The sequence below is a fragment of the Dama dama genome, chromosome 12 (genome assembly GCF_033118175.1).
Source record: "Dama dama isolate Ldn47 chromosome 12, ASM3311817v1, whole genome shotgun sequence".
Classification (NCBI taxonomy): Eukaryota; Metazoa; Chordata; class Mammalia; order Artiodactyla; family Cervidae; genus Dama; species Dama dama.
Genome location: NC_083692.1, coordinates 56,718,605 through 56,733,079, shown reverse-complemented (window position 1 = coordinate 56,733,079; position 14,475 = coordinate 56,718,605). Strand labels below are relative to the sequence as shown.

The 14,475-nt window shown below is 41.2% G+C and overlaps 1 protein-coding gene across 5 annotated transcripts in view; it reads right to left on the bottom strand.

The window, feature by feature from the left end:
* Positions 1–13,786, bottom strand: part of ZNF609 (zinc finger protein 609) — a 200,025-nt gene extending 186,239 nt beyond the window's left edge. For 4 of the 5 annotated variants that reach the window (XM_061157355.1, XM_061157356.1, XM_061157357.1 and 1 more), the window contains exon 1: positions 13,678–13,785. The gene's annotated coding sequence lies outside the window, so the exon portion shown is untranslated. Of the gene's footprint in view, positions 1–13,677 lie in introns of all 5 variants that reach the window. The other variant, XM_061157359.1, reaches the window with a different exon arrangement.
* Between the last annotated feature and the right edge of the window lie 689 nt (positions 13,787–14,475).

Below are 14,475 nucleotides of genomic sequence, written 5' to 3'. Positions count from 1 at the left end.
CTAGAAGAACTTATCATTGAGATAATTTCTGGAGGTAATGTCATGAGAAATCAGCACAGTGCAATGAAAAAAAACAAAACAAAGGCGGAGGCAGGAAAAGCTCAATTCTAGTCTTACTCTCCCTGTAGATGTTTAAGAATCTTGGGCAAGTCACTGCACTTATCTGAGCCTGTTATTTCACCTATAAAAATCTGAGATAATTAATACCATTAAGTGCAATACTCTCAGTAGAAACTGGAATAGCACCCTGACATCAAACTCATTAATATTCTTACAACAAAATGAATAAATATTTACTTGAAACAGAACAACAATGAAAACAGCCATAAATAGCCTCATTAGCTGAAGTCAGGTTTGTGCCTACCTTAAAAAAAAACAAACTTAACAGCTTTCAGAATTTGGGAGTTTTAGAACTGCAGAGAAGGAACTGTAGGCCTACATGGATGTGATTACTGTCAGAAAGTCAGTTTACTAATACAAAACAAAACATTTTCTCCCATTCCAAGGCTAACGTTTTCAAACAGCCTTGGCCTGACTTAAATACAACTGAACGACGTCCACTGGTAACCACTCTGACCATACACAACTGTTGATGGTTTGTCATCTGTGACTTCTCTTTATGTAAATTAACCCATCACCTTGGCCCCAATAAGTTATATTAATGATACCAAGTCATCTCAATCTTTAATTTACATTTTATCAACTTTCTAATATAGATTTCATTCCCTCCACCTCCAAACCCTTCTTATGGTGAAATCTACTTCAGTCCCTTTGTGTAATGATCATGCTACTTAACTTGAAGTGATGTACTTTCACTAAGAGTTACAGTTTATCCTTGAATTTTTTCCTAAATTCTAGGGTAGCCATATTCAATCTCATCAAGTTTAGAGATGTGATCCAGAAAAGTGAGGCAGCTAGCGGAAAAAAAAAAAAGTGTTAGAACAACTAAGTATTACCACTTCTGGAATAATTTCTGGAACCTCTATACATTTTTCTGTACTTTATATGCATTAAAAGAGATTAATTCATGTCCTAATTTCTTATTTTTTAAAGTTAAGCATTTATCATCATTTGACTGGAAGCTTTAAACTGCTTGGAAAGAGGGAAAAACAGAGGTGAAAATTCTCCAACCTCTTCATCCCTGAACAGATCTTTCACACCCAGATCGAGTAGTCTTACCAATTTTCTAGCAGTCTTCTTAAAAAAGCAAAAACAAAAACTCTTACCATCAGTTTAGCAAAGAATTTAACTAATATCTTTTTTTTCTTTCACCTGAAATTTCTAGGCAGCACGCATGATTAACCATCATCACCTTGTGGGTTTCTCCGGTCTTGACTGAAAATGTTTTTAAGTTTCTTTTAAAGATGCTTTTCTCCTCTCCACAGCCTCTGAGACTATGCCAAAAGACCATCTGTTTTGTATGGTGCTTTTGATCCTTTGCTTTCTAATAAAATGGTTTTTAAGTCTTTAAACTTTCAGTGGGTTATTTGCTATTTGATATCTTTCCACTTTTCATACTGTACATACTTTATCGCAGCTCTATTTCTTAAAATGAATACCCACATGATAGATTTTATTCTTCCTCTCCCTGAAGAATGCTGAGCTTAATCAAGATATGATTTCTGTTAAACAGTGTTGACCTATAGAAACCTTTCTCAATTCTTGTTTGTTCCTCAAAGCAAAAATCCTGATTATTTCTTTGCTCTATAGGATCTAAAACTGCCAACTGTGCAAAGAAGTTTATCTTACTCAAAACCATATCTTTAAATTTGCTTTTAATAAAGTATCTAACAAAACTATTAAGAGTAAATAAACCCCACATTATTATTATCTGGCCTAATTTTGTAGCTTCTCCTTTAACAGTTTCAACTCAATCACATTATTTTGATTAGGACTGTGACATTTTTATTTAAGTAAGGATTTTGATCCTTATAAAAATGTAATCCCTTGTTGCCTGTGTCACCCCTATCAAGTGCACAGCCTAGCAGCACCACACTTCAACAATTTGTTTCCTTCCATCAAGTATCCGAGATGTGAATTAAATCACTGTATCATTATTTTGCCTACCAAGAAAGGAGAAGGAAAAAAATTATATAAGGATGACAGAAATGGCACTCATCATGTTTATGTAACACTCTTAAATAAATCTAATGCTTCCGATCACAAATTCAGGGAAAATATATTATAGACTTGTTGTTGGAAGAAAATGTCACTTCGCTGTTATATTACCTACCTCAATGTGATCTTGTTAAAACTGAATTTCTTTCTTATAGAAAGGCTCCATAAGAAAAAGAAAATTACCAGATACTGTCCTGCATTTCCCTCTCTGTCAGATGCTGTTACCGAACTCATCTGAAATCCACACTGCCAGATTTCTAGCTCTGTTAGGACTATAAGGGCATACTAATACAAACCCCAGAAACAATACTACTGAAAAACAACTATCACTAGCAAACTAAGCTATGGTAAAAGCATTTCTACTAATAAAGCAAAACTACTTGGTCAGTTAAGTTAAACTGAGACCTTTTTAACCAATACAGAAAATTAATGACATAACGAATTAACAGCTACCGGCTTTAAAATTCACAATATCAGTCATATATTACTGTACCACTTGAGCGTATGTGGTGAGAATCTATGACGTCAAGTCTGACATGCAGCAAATCCTGACAAAGAAAAGCAATGTGATATCTGCCTAGGACCTCTCTGCCTTAAAGTAACAGATTTTTCTTAAGCATCAATCCCAAGTTCATTAAGAACCTTTCTTCTAAAATTTTATACCAAAAATAGCACATTAAAAAAAAGAGCACATTTTTACAGAATGGCAAATAGGCCTCCTTGTATATTGCAACCACACAAGTTGATGATATAAATAACTAAAAATTGAGTGTACAGGTACCCTGCACCTCTCAGCTACCTCAAATGGCACACAGTATAACAAACAGGCTGAGAGCTTGATGTCCACAAGGAGCATTCTACATAACCCAAGGACAGAAATAAGACATTACATCTCTACACATTCGGTAGGAATTTTAGCTTCTAGTCAATTACCAAACAGCAGTCTGGCCTAAGGGATTTTTGTTGCCTATCAACTTCATGTAAAGAAAAAAGGGAAGAGGTAACAGGAAAAATAACGAAACAGTAGAAGGGTTAGGAAAAGAGCAAGCAAGGGAACTATAAGAAAGTTTACAAAACACAAGCCAAACAAGAGAGCAGCAAGACATCACAAGACATCTTCACCCTCAGGCTGATGAATTAGGTATTGAGACTTCCAGAACAAAGCCAGCTATGCATTGAGAGGAAATCAAAATAACACAAACCTCAAAATTAAAATTTTGGGCTGGGAGCAAAGTGTATAGTCTTTGAAAGCTTATTTTTAATGAGCTACCCCAACCCCCAGAGTTGCTGAGACCTCACTAGAAAGAGGGACGATCATGATATTGAGCTTTTCCCTTTGAGGAAGGAGAAAATTCAGAGGCCTAACTCACCTATTACTCAAGGTACCCAAGGCTCAAATACCACTCCTCAGGGAAACTGGCTATAAGACCTTCTGTTCTACCTGTGGTGTCTTCCAGACATGACGGCCAATTTTCACCATGATTAACTTCCAGGAATGCCAGTCAGAGGAACAGCCAGGAAAAAAGAACATATTTCCCCCTCACTGTCGGCTAGACCCTTTGGAACAACTACAGACAGTGCCTCTTTCTCTCTTCTGGGCAGAAGAGCATTCAGCAACCCCAGGGAAGTGCTTAACAACCCAGTAACATACTAGCACCATATTTCTCAAAGATGCCGACTCTGATCATCTTATTTAAAGCTGCAAGCTTCCTACCTCCTTCATCTATCCCTCCTCTACACTACTAACCCTCCTTACTCTATTCTATTTTTTCCCACATCAATTATCACTCTCTTTATACTACATAATTATTAATTGTGCCTATTTCTATTTCCTTCTGTTAAAAGACAAGATCCATGGGGTTGGCATTTTTTATCTATTTTGCTCACTGATAGATCCTACGCAGCTTGGACAGGACCTCACATATAGTAGCGGACTCCAGTAAATATTTATGGAATGAAAGAAGTAAATAAGAAAAACTAAAAAGACCTCTTGGAGACCAACAATATCCAGAGGGCCCAACAATGCCTGTGCTCCCCTAACAGAATCAGTCTGGTTCCCGTGCCTGACCCACATTACTTCTGTTCGTCACGTGCTACCTCTCCTCACCCCAGTTCCTCCATCAGCTGGGATATACGGAACCACAGCACTACTGCAGGCAACTAAGGGCGACACATGATCGTCCTTGAGTCTGAAGGATTTCTGAAGGCTTTTGTAGTCGGCACCTTGTTCCCAGGTTATTCAGTTTGGGACAAAATGTGTTAGATGCAAGTTATCTTAACACAGAGAGTTCTGAAAAAAGAAATCTCAAGAAGTTTCCATCTTCAAAAAAACAAATTCCAATTCAATTCAGCAAGCATTACATAATAAAGTTATATTCAAAGCACTGGGTTGAAAGTCAGGGGAAACAGGAGACTCAGGTCTCTTACGAAGTCTAGAATGAAGGAGGAAAAAACATATTCACATCTAATTATAATCAAAGACAGGGTATGACACAGTGCTCTAACAAAGATCCTAGCAAAGAGTTAAAGAGATACAGAAGAATACAAAATCAATTCTGTTAGACACAGGTAGATAGGAAGAAGAAAGTTAAGAAAGTCTTCAGGAAGGAGATGAAATTTTTTGGTAGGTTGAAGGAAGAGTCAGATTTGAAGCTGAATGCCTTGGAGCAGGGAAGGGCATTCCAACAAAATAGAAAAGAAAAAAACTAAGGTGTTGAGACTGAAAAATGCAAGGTAAGCAGAAGGAATGGCTGTAAAAAGAGTGAGAAATAAATGAAATGAGACTGAAGAAGGCCAGGGTTGGTCATAGAGGATATTGAGTGCTGGCCTATATAGGCAACAAGGAGTCATTAATTTTCAGCAAAGAAGTAAAATAATCAGAACTACATTTTGAAAAGTCCACACTAGGATTCCTTGCTACATACTCTTCTAGAAACAAATTCTTTCCTTTCAGAGAACTTCAGCTCATAATCATACATTCATTAATTGATTGCTGTTTTCCCCAGCTAGATGTGTAAGTCATGAATAGACAGAGACCACATCTGGTCTGGCACACAGTGTTCAATAAATACAGGCGTACCTTGGAGATACTAGGGATGCAGTTCCAGACCACAACAAGAAAGCAAATATCATAGTAAATCAAGTCACACAAATTTTTTGCTTTCCAGTGCATATAAAAGTTATGTTTATAATATACTGTAGTCTATTAAGTATGCAATAGCATTATGTCTGAAAAAACAATGTACATACCTTAATTTTAAAATGCTAACCATCAACTGAGCCTTCAGCAAGTCATAGGAGTAACGTCAAAAATCACTATCATAGATCACCATAACAAATATAATAATGATGAAAAGTATGAAATACTATAAGAACTAGAGAAATACTGTGACACAGAGACATGAAGAGAACAAATGTTGGAAAAACAAGTGCCAACAGACATGCTTGCCACAGGCTTGCCACAAACCTTTAATTTGTAGAAAATGCAGTATCTGTGAAGCACAGTAAGAAAGGGATGTCTGTATAAACTAAATAAAAACTATAATAATAATACAGCAGTATATGACATGTAATACAGAAAGAAGCATTGACCATGAGGTTACTACAATAATACACAATATGGAGGCCTAAACTAGGTCAGGTGAAAAGGCGACACCAAATGAAAAGATATCTAGAATGATTCAAATTTAGTGAATGATAAGATGAGGTGCTAAGGAAGAAAAAAGAACAAAAGACAAACCCAAAGTTTTGTGTCATGGCAACTGGAAGAACTGTAATGCTTAGCAGGGAAAAGGGTAAGCAAATTCCAGAAATGATGGACTGGAGGTACATTTGAAAGCAAATGCCAAGTAGAAAAAAAATTCCCCCTTTCCTCTATACCATTCAGATTCATAGACTCGGTGAGCCTCACAATTTCAATGTCTCTTCCAATTTCTCTAGCTCCATTGCTAATACCATTCTTGCTGAGTTTCACATGAAACCTCAGAATTTGTAACTGCAGTTTACAAGGTACATTCCTGAATTCACTACTGCTCACATGAATGTTCATCCCAACCAAACCCAAAGAGCTCACCTAGGAATATTACCAGGAACATTCTGGTAACATACCAAAAACCCACTGGCTTTACTGTGTACATAGAAAAGACAATGCTGCCTTGCTCTATAAATACTGAACCACAGCCTAAGAAACTACAGGTACTAACATGCAATGTGGTATCAGCATACAATGCAATGGCCTAACTGCCAGATTTGGATTTCAATCACGGTGCAGTACGATTTCCAAAGGTTGCACAGCACCTATTCTGGCCACTGTCCAATTCAAAACCCAGACAGTTGGGGGAAAAAAAAATCTATCTACAAAAGCCACTTATATTTCTAATACAAATCTTTCAAAAATCTCATTCAAGTGGAACACTTCCCAAAATAACTTTTAGATTACCTGAGAATTAGTAATGTGCTACAGATGGCAGGGAATAAAGCAGAACACTCCCAGGACTTTTTGAGTCCAAAATAAACAATAGTTCCTCCCACCAAATTTTTCTATTACGGACTGATGGATGTTTTAAGTACAAATTTAAGAACACTGAATGCTTCTTCCAATGTTCAAAGGTAGATTAAACATGTGACTTTGTTATGTTAACATACACTCCCTCAAAAGAAAGAAAAGACCATCACCCTCTTAACATTCAATAAAAAGCTGCCATTGCAAGTTCCAAATCCAAAAATTAACTGGGAAATGCTGATTAAAATTCTAAATTGGGGGCTTAACAACTAGGTTATACACTTTTATTCCTTTAAACTACTTGAAAGCAAAGACTTCCTAACATCACAGTTAACCCTTGAACACTACGAGTTGGAACTGTGATGTTAGGTCCATGTCTATCTGGATTTTTTTTTCAATAAATACATACTACAGTACTGCACAATCAAAGCTGGTTAGAACCTTGGATACTGGAAGGCCAACTACAAAGTTATATGAGGATATTTTTATTTCACTGGGGATGGGGGGACACCCCAACCCCTGTGTTGTTCAAGGATCAAATATATTACCGATTTCAAAGTTCCTAAAGTCACCCATCAGCTTCAGATTGCTCAGTCCCTTTTAGGGGGTATTTCAGAGATTCCCTCTTGTTGGTCAAACTGCCGATTTTGCATTCGAGCATTAAAAATAACAATTTTATTTTCTAAACAAAACAGTGGGCAACTTTTATGCAATCCCAATTAATTCAAAGTAGGTTTCCCACTAACTGGACAGAAACAGAAAAATGCCCAATCCCACCTCCAATATCAGTCCCATTTGGTTAAAGATTTCAGATATAAGAGATTTAAAGATCTTAAATCCCTGGCTGACTACACAAAATTACTTCTTATTGATATCAGGTAAATCCTTCTAGGTTTGATTTCCTTTTCCCAAGCTGAGGTTCTTTTTCTGCAGCTTTCTGATCCCCACTGCTATAGCTGGAGCAAGCTAGAAGAAGATATATTTGACAAACTGGTGAACCTGCAGAATGAGGGTACAAGACTCTCCAAAAGAAGACAGCTTAGTGGGAAAAAACAAAACAAAACAAAACAGTATACACATATCAAAGAGAAGCGAGAGTCCCTGGAACTAAGGTTGCACTTATTTGCCCTTCTAAATACTGACACGATTTAAAAAAAAAAAAAAGCTTAATCATTTTTGCCCCATTCTTTCATCAAAATCTTGATATCATAAAATTCAACATTACATGGAACCTTTAGAGATGATCATGTCTAATATGCTCATTTTACAAATAGGGAAAAGGAAAACATAGGAGTGACTAGCACAAGGTTACACAGCTTGTTAGAGGCAATACAGTGATCAGAATCTGGGATTTATGGTGCACAATTCCATGCTTTTTCCTCTATGCTTTAAAAAGCCATATTAGCAAACATTTTACACTATTAAATCAGAAAATAAGTAACTGTAACGAAGCCACAAAAAATAAAATTTATCCATACGAAGAGAACAAAGGGTTAGACCAGGAAGTACCCCAAATCAAACAGAAAGAAGAAGCATTTGTTCACATAGTACATGCTTTCCTAAGGGCACAACTTGGCACATGTTTTCTGAGCCATTTTATTAATTATCACCTGCGGGTATTTGTGTCCTGTGCTTTCATCAAATGCAACTCCTTAAGAGGGTGCCACAATGACTCTTGTGGCAAAGGTTTGAGAAGTGATAACTTCTGGCACAGATAACTGATGGTTTTACAAAAGGAACCCACATACACACAAGTGGCGCCAGCAATCAAGAGAGGACTGAGTTGAAGAGGGTGGAGACTCTGCTGGGAGCAAGTAATCCTAAAAATGAGATAAGAATAAAAATCCAAGAGCAAAGCTGGCCTGATACTAATGACCAGAGAGCACAATAAAAAGAAAGCAGTTTCAGAGTTTGCCTGGCATCAGACAGTTCTCACCTGCAAAAGGAGGAAAAAATTCTTACAGAGACAAAAGAAAGATCACAGGTTTGCTCCTGAGTGATGGATTAGATATGACCTAATAGGTATTTGCCATCTCTTATTTCTGGGACTCTGATCCAAGAACAAACAGCAAGAGAACCATGAAAAATCAGCCCTGTTGGATCTGGAGTTCTGCCTTGACAAGATATAAAGCTCATTCATAGATCTGACTGTGCTCATGAGACTGCAGTTCAACTCCTGCTGCTAGAGCAAGAGGAGGGGGAAGGAAGACAGAAAGGGGTGAGTGGGAAGGAGGTGGAAGATCTGGGTTGTGACTATAATAGCTACAGTAATTAGAGTGTTTCCAAGCTGCTGGAGAAGTCTTCAGAGCAGACAATGTGGAGGGGCCATGGGGGAGGGGGAAAAACAGGAGGAAGCAAACTACTGAGAATGCTAGGAAAATGCACGGTGCTTTGTGAACAGTTTAAAACAAACAAACACCTGTGATGGCTTCATATAGGGAAATAGAGAAGTTTATATTCTTTCCCAGAAGTGAAATTATACAAATAATGGCTAGGCTGCTACTCAAAGCTAGGCTACGAACTAGGTGTAAACAGATTCTTGCAAATGTCCCTGTCTCTGCAGTGGTCCACTGTTTGCCTCCCTTTTCCCCGAATCAATTAAAAAAATCAATCTATCCTTCCATCTATAATATCCAAATCTGTCTCAATCCTTCTAACAAACAGACCTAAGCCTTCACTTCACTTGGAAAAGTGACTTCTGAACTCCAAAAGTTACCATATCTTCTTTCCTGTCAATCAACTGTTAATTAATACCTTGTGAATTCAGTTAGGTTGCATGTGTGTTATGTGTGCGCATGCGTGTGTTTCAAGCACACAGTTTGTTAGCCTAACACAGAAAATAACTGGAGGACACCAGTGAAGTCACAAAATAAACTTCAAGATGCTTGTTTATAAATTTTAGGCTCCACAGCACTGCCACTTATAGTGGCATGAACATGTGAAAGAAAAATGAAATCACATTAACAGAAGATGATGATATCCTGGGAGGAAAATCTGGGAATTTGCAGAAAACCTCAAAATAGAAAGTCCTCCTCCAAGTTATAGGAAATGCTACACTTGTTTCTAAGATAAATATTTACTTGAGCTACTTCCTTGACATGATGTAGCCCTCTGGTGATGACTTGATTCTAACAGTGATGTTAAACTCAAAGCCAGAAAAAAAGAGTTATAAAGGTGCTGGGAGAAACTAAAAATGGAATAAAACAAACAACAGAACAGATGCAAACTTCACGTGGAGAATTACATTCATAAAATAAAAACACATGTGAACGTCTTGAGTAAGCCATGTCAGGTAGACTTAACACAAAAAATCAATTACATCCTTTGCACAAAACCTGCTGGGTATCCTCCCAGTGGGCTAAATCTTTTTCACCACACTAAAAGCAAAGAATTTTCTCCTTCCCTATCCCCCTAATAAACAAGTGCTAGAAACACTGAATTACCATTATTTCCTTCCCATTCACAGGGCATAAAGCCAGAACTCACAGAAATACAATAGGACCGTGTAGGACCACGTCTAAGGCATGCTACTCAGTAATCTAAAAGAAATACAGAGAAGGAAGAATCTCTTCTCTTTATTTCATTATCGCCTCACTAACACACCAGCATCAGGCATTAAGAAATGTGAAACAAAGAAGAATTTCACACATATGAACTGAACCTAAACCACGGAAGACCAAGTATTTTCTTGTCACTGTGGCATGTGATTCTTTAACCACCTGCTCAATAATCCCTCTTCAGCTGCACAGCTGCTGCCAATTCCACATGCCCAGCCAGGCAGGTGCTTTGGTGAATTACCTGTTCCCTAGTGAAAAGAGCCTTTCACTGACTCTTACTGGGCCCAGAACATGCCAATCAGCATTGCCTATCTTCATTTTGTCTGTCACAGCCAACTTTTATGAGAGATCACAAAGGTATATTTAGTCACTATGTGATTTTGTACTTTGCAAGTTTTTTTTTTTAAGGAAACTGATTTTTAAAAATCAGGCAGAAGTGAGAATTCAGCTAGCTGCTTAAAAGAAAATTTGCCACACAACATAAGGCTGCCTCATCTCAGAGTAGCCCCCATCTGTCTGGCAGTATTCCCATTCACGACCAGTTTCCACAAGGGAAATAACAATTGCTTAGGTACCTATGAGCAGGAGAAAGTGGCACTAGAAGGTTCTATTGTACCTGGCAGAAATAAGAGAGAAAGCAGAGAACTTCTGGAGACCACACGTCATTCCTGTACTTGTTAGGTCTCCACGGCTGAGCCCAGGCAGTGGTATTCTGAGTCAAATAAGTAAGGAGTGGCACTTCCACTTGACGGAGCAATCAGTAAACCCCTCAACAAATTATCCTGTTCCAGTCATTTAGCTGCTATATGCTAATTGCAACATAATTACTACCAGAAGCCAAAATTATGCTTCCATATCCTCACACAAAATAAGCACTAATCTGTCCAGCTATCTAGACCTCTCACAAGGAAACATTTTCTAACAAGAAACTGGGGGGAAAAAAATCCAAAGTGTGCTCTGAAACATGGTCACAATCAGAAGGCTTGTAAGTTTCCTCGTGGCAAGGGCCCAATTCTGAAACCACTAAATCTAATCAGGGCAAATTTAATCTGAGGCTTCTGCCTTCACTGTCACCTGACAGGATTCAGAAATGAAAGTCAACAGCCCAAGAGCAAAAAGTTTTGGACTCAGTTTAGCTGACTTCACTCAGGGACCTAGGACACACAGTTGGAAACAGTCTAAAGACAGACAACACCTCTAGCAAGACCTTAAGACACTTCTGTCACCAAGAAATATAAAGATCAGAACAACCTGTTCCCTCCTAACAAAGCCTAACACCTAAGTGGCAAGCCATCATTTTCAAGAAACTCACTGAAATAAAGAGAAAAGGGAGACAACGTGGTCAGACTGAGGGCCTCGGAAAGACCCCTACCACAACCAAAGGCTCAAGTTCCTCTTCAATGACACCCTGTAAGAATTGGCTGGCTACTGTGTACAGTGTATATTGTGTACAACTGTCCTCTCACAATGACACAATGACAATTGATTTCTAATCTCTTTTCAAAGAAAAGTTTTCTTTAATGTCCTAAAGGGAAACCTCATCTCTAGTCCCTAACAATTGTTTACCCAACTAACAGTACTGAAGTACTCAACTAATAGTACTATTTGGGCATTTCTATGAGGTAAATACAAGGATGGGGTTTCTTCTAGCTTATTCTCATCCTTCTCTCATTAATAACTCCCAAGATCTCAAATTTTTTATGTTACTCTGGCAAATTTCTCCCTAACACAGACATACCTATGGATTTTCTGCACAATGAGCAAGTCACATCCTTTCATCAGAATTAAAGATAAAAAGGAAAGTTGTTTTGGTTCACCCAGCTCTTGCCCAGATAGGCAAATTCTGTGGGGTTTTTTGTTGTGCAATTATTCTAACCAGGAAGTCCCCATTAAAAAGGTACTTGATCCGTGACTCCCTATCTTAACCCTGCACAGGTTTTTAGTGGTATTCCTAAACAAATAAACAAACATCTTTGTAGGAGTGTCCCATCTCTATAAAAAGGATTAAATTGGCTGGCTTGAACCAGCTTAGTGTCTTTTTCCTTAGAAGTCTGACACAAATCTCAGGATTGAGTCTCCCAGCCACTATTTCTCCTCAACTTACTACAGGCTAGCCAAAGAGGCAGGCACAACATGGCTGGCATTCCCTATTCTTCTGAAAAATGTGTGCCAATGAGCTCTGCATTGTTCCTCACTCAAAAAGAAGAGCCTTTCTGTCTGGCCTCCTCCAATGGCAAGCCCCAGTCTGGAAAAGGAAGAAAATGGCACTGAGGAGCCTGGGAGATGGAGCCTATCCAAAGCTCTCAGACAAGACTTGAACCTATGACCTTCACTGTGTACACAATAGGCGGGTGAGAGGGACCGGTTTATCTCTGCAGCAGCAGTTCTCAGCCCTGGGGTAGCTCTCCCGATAAAATGACACGACTATTGTGTGTGGCAGCAAAACAGTCATCTCCTCACAACAGCCTAAACCAGCACTCCCTCCCCCAAGACAAAGCAGCAGGGGTGAAATTAACTCAAGGCTGCAGACCAAAGCCTCATAGAGAAAAGAGAGGCCTGTGGGGGGGACTGGGGACTCTCCTCAACCCCCGGGGCTCTGGACACAAGGCTGGAAACAGACAGGCTTTCTCCCCCATCTTTCCCACTCTCATTTAGATAGGAAGCTGTTTCTCAGAGAATTTAATCATCTGTGATTTGTTCAGAAATATTCCCCCTGAAGGGCTCTGATCTCTCCACCCTGTGTGAGCCTAATTCCTAGAAGCTGAAATGACTGTTTGCTGCTGCCTGTTTCACAAACACACATTAATTGGTCAGATGTGTCTCCTCCTCCTCAACCCCAGAGGGAGGAAGGAGAATCTGAGCAAAGCCCAGAGATGATCCAACCGTAATTACACATAAAGGGAAAAGAGGGCAGCACGGGTTTTCCAAACAGGACAGGGTCACAGACCCTCCCGGGGGCACTAGGAGAGCAGTTAAGGCCAGGCCCAGGAATCCCTCCATCTTGAAGAAAAGGACAGGAGGAAATGTGACCTGAAGCCTGGAAGGAGCACACACCCACAGCCTACTTACTGCACACTCCCAGCCACCTTGCTCCCCCCTCCTGGGCCACGCGCACGTCCTGCTCCCAGCCCTTCGCCCTGAACCCCCCTAACTCCCTCACTAGCTCCAGTCGACCCGGGCCCCCTCAAGATACCCAGACTCGCCTCGGGAACTCTCTGGCCTGTCCCCACAACCTGGCCAGACCCTAATCCCCTCTCGAGCACCCCTACCCTCAGCCTGAACCAGCCCTGGCCACGCTTTGAACTTCACCCTGCGCCCCTCGACGCCCCCTCCCCCACCCAGGCAACGACCCCCGCCCCCCCGCCCTACACACCTTCTCCTCGCTCCTCCCCGGCCCCCCAACCCCCACTTCCTCCGTCAGGCGCCGCTATCCCCGGCCCCCTGAGCGCCGCCGCCTCTCTCCTCCCCCAGCCCCGGCTCCACACAAAGCTCCGGACTCACCGCGCGGCCGGTCCCGGGAGCCGCCACCTCCGCCCGCCTGGGCCCCGGGCCGTAGAGCCGCTGCTGCTACGGGGCCCAGGCCGCCATCCGTTCCCGCGGCCCCTCCCCCCCTCCCCACCCCGCCTCGGCTCCGGCTCTCCGCCCCCTCCTCGCGCCGCTCCGCCCCGCCCGCCGGTGCCGCTGTGTCCGGGGCCGCGGGTCCCTCAGCCGCCGCCGCCGCCGCCGCCGCCACCGCCGCCGCCGCCGCCGCGATCCGGGACAACCAGGGCCGCCCAGAAGACCCGGACACTGGACTACCGGGCCCTCGGATCCGGATCCTTGTGCCGTCTGGAGCCGTAGAGCGCAGAGGAAACCCGGAACCTGGATGGAGGAGCCAAATCCTGGGTCTCGGAACGCGCGGTCACACGGAGCCCGGATTAGAGACTCGGAGCCCAGGTTAGAGACTCGGAGCTCTGGGAATGCTGGAAAACCCGGCAAGCCGGTTAAAACAGAGATAAACTCGAAGAAGCGTGGATTGGAGAGCTCGAACCTAACGCTCTCTCCTCGTGGAAAGAACTCTCGCTGGGCCAGACTTCCTCGCAGAGAGGTCTCTGGGGAAGTATCGTACCTTAAAATACGGAAGACACCAGTTCTGTAGGTGTCTAACCATTGGGAGAGCAAAGGGTCGTAAAGGGTCTGTCTGAACGTGAACATCACAAAGAACCGAAGAGCCAGCACAGCTCAGCGTGGTTTCATCCACTTTATCTCTTGGTTCAGCAAAGTAGCAGCCCCTAATTTATCCTTTGTTCTCCAATTTCT